Below are 3078 nucleotides of genomic sequence, written 5' to 3'. Positions count from 1 at the left end.
GCTCACTCGCAACTCGCGAAATTTTTGCGATTGAACTTCGCGACTCGCCTAGTTGCGAAATGCCCAAAAACAGCTTTTTAAAGGGCTTTTCATGGGAAACCTGTTTTAAACCTCTCCCATCCTCTGTTAAACCCCTTTTTCACTACTTTTACATCAAAACTCAATCAATTTGAATGGTTTTTCATTCCATTAACATCTCTAAGGTAATTATGAACTCCTTTCATTGTTTTTGATTCTTAGACTATGTTTTGGAAAGTTTTGTACTCTTGGTTGAGTTTTTCACTATAGGGGTTGGGAAAACTTATTTTTTGGTCAAATTTTTGTATGGGACTGGTTTCTTTTAATGATTTGCTTTGGATGTTGGCCTCTTGCGGCAAAAAGATCATGTATTAAAGGTAGATTTCATGATATTCATGCATTGTTTTACATTGAAATTCATAGTGTGCACGCTAGGTGTTTGATAAAATGCCTCTTAGGCATTTTCTCACTTGTTTGGACTCCGATGAGTATCAAACTTTGGGGTTTCTCATGTTTCCTCATTAGGAACATGTTTGGTTTATTGGTTGTGTATTTAAAACACCTTACCTCACATGTGCATTTTCCACGCATTGGTCATGCATTGGACTTTGCCACCTCTTGCACACACCTTGCTACCTTTGTCATGCATTGGTTCATACATTGTTTCTTCATCCTAGCATGTCATGTCTTAGGTTTGAGTTTCATTTTCTCATTCATCTTGCACCCCTCATGCATCATCTTTCATCCTTGTTCATATCTTCTTTTCTTTCTCTCCTTCCTCTTGTTTCATTTGTTTATTTGTGACAAAAAGGGGGAGAGTATCATTATTTCTATATGACTCATGCACACACTCTTAGGGAGAGAAATTCTACCTTGTGCACATTCGTAAGGGGAGAAAGCCATAGGGGAGATGCATATACCAAGGGGGAGAAGACATCTTTTTTTTTTTTTTTAGAAAACCTTGATTTACTTTATGCTTGTTTTCTTGTTGCTTTATGGTGCTTTGATATGCTTTATAGCTCTCATTGCATCGTGCTTGTGTGTTAAACATGCATACATCCTTATGCTATTGTGTTTTGTTGAATGCATGTTCAGATGATCATTTGCTTTACTATGTGATCATTGTAGTCATTTCTATATGACTGTTTTGGTGTATGATCAAGTTGCTCACATGTTTCACATCATGTTTACTTGATCGCAATTTACTTGTTACATTATACTTATTTGCTTATTACTTATTTTACCTTGAGGGTCTAATGTGTTTTGTACAAGTGTTTCAGGTTACAAGTATATATGTTTCAATTTCATCACAGCTCGTATGATTCATGATGGGGGGAGTGATATGATAAGGGAAGTACTTTATTGTTTGTACCTGGTACCTTTGTAGGTTTTTAAGGTTATTTTATATGGTTTGCACCCTTGTTGCTTTTGTAAGCTTTTAAGGTTTGTTTATTTGCATTTTGTAGGCCTTTGTGGTTTGTACCGTGCTTTATGCAGCCTTTGTGCTTTGTTAAATCAGTACTTCTAACTAAATATTATGTATTTCCTTCTAAGTACTGTCACTCTTGTGCCTATGTAGGATTTTTCCTAGATGCACATACTTCATGTATTGTGTATTGGTTGAGTGTTGGTCATTCAAGTAATTTGCCTTGTGTTTGTCAACTTGAATGTCCGGATGTTTATTCCAAGTGTAAATGAACATTGTGATCACTTGTATAGAGTGATTACCTGTTTTTGGTCTTGCCATGGTTTATTGCTTTACTCCATTGTGCTTGATCGCATTGTGCTTGCTCCATTTGCATTACAAGTTTTCTGTATACAATGAACTTATTGTGTTGTTGTGTTTTAGGAGTTACTTGTTCTTATGGTTCTAAAGTTTCACAGATTCTAGAGTTAGGTGTGAGTGAGTTTTCTAACGGTTCCCAACTCACGCATTAAGTCTAGAGTTTGTTATAGGATTTTGTCACGGAATAGCCAAAGGGGGAGATTGTAAGGTTGAAATTTATCAATTATCTTGTTGGCTTTATTCCGTGCCAATTTGCTTGTAATTTAGTACTTAGTAACCTTGTATTTAGGTGGGATTCATGTAAGGGCAGTGTGTGAAGAGAGTGTGAAGAAAAGCTCAAGCACGTGCAAAGAAGCAGAGTTTCGCAGCTAGAACTCGTAGCTGACTTGTGACTGGCAAGCCGCCAACTGCAAGCACGTGAGAAGCACATAGGGGAGCTGAAGGGTTGCGCCAGCTGTCGCACTACAGGACAAAAGTCCCAAGCTAGCCAGGCAGTTACTTCGTGACTTGGACAAGCCGTGAGACCAAGTCGCCAACCAGCCCTATTTGGCAAAAAATGTCTCTTCGTATTCCAAACACACACCACTATATATAAACCTTTATATCCACGAAATGTAGAGAGCTTCTAGAGAGAATTTTGTGAGAGAAACCCTAGAGCAAAACAAGATTGCCTCATCCCTAATCTTCATCTAAGAGACTCTACAAATTCCTCTACTCTCTTCCTCTCTATTGATACATCCTTGAGAGGTCATTGACCAAATCCTTTTCTCACCACACCAACGTCTGTGAGAAAGTTCATTTGGTGCTAAGGGAAGCAGTTTGGAAGGAACCAATACTCATTGGTTGATGCTGTGGTTTAGTAGCGAAATCCGGTAAGCTAGAAAAGAAAAAGGTTTGGAGCAACCTCATTGGAGCAAGAAGCTTGGAGGGCTTAGGTACCTGGGTAGATTAGGCTTGGAGGGTCTATTGTTGTTCATGTATCCCAGCTACATTTTCTAGTGGATTATTGATCGCTTGGAGGGCGGCGAAGAGGTTTTACGCCGAGGACTTCGATTTCCTCTTCGATAACACATCGTGTGTTGTCCGTGTGTTTGCATCTTCCTTCCCTTTATCTTTGCCTTATATTTACTGCTGTGGGTGTGTTTATATTTGGCTTAGATTAGTTATCAATTCTGTGTTTGGCTTATGTTCATATTCTGCACATTAATTGTTTGATTATAAGCTTTAATTGATATTTTGTAATTTGGAGTCTAAACGTTCAAGGGTGTTTTATA

The sequence above is a fragment of the Quercus suber genome, unplaced genomic scaffold, assembly GCF_002906115.3.
Source record: "Quercus suber isolate HL8 unplaced genomic scaffold, Cork oak 2.0 scaffold_491, whole genome shotgun sequence".
In the NCBI taxonomy this organism is placed as follows: domain Eukaryota; kingdom Viridiplantae; phylum Streptophyta; class Magnoliopsida; order Fagales; family Fagaceae; genus Quercus; species Quercus suber.
Note: the sequence above shows the minus strand (reverse complement) of the source record.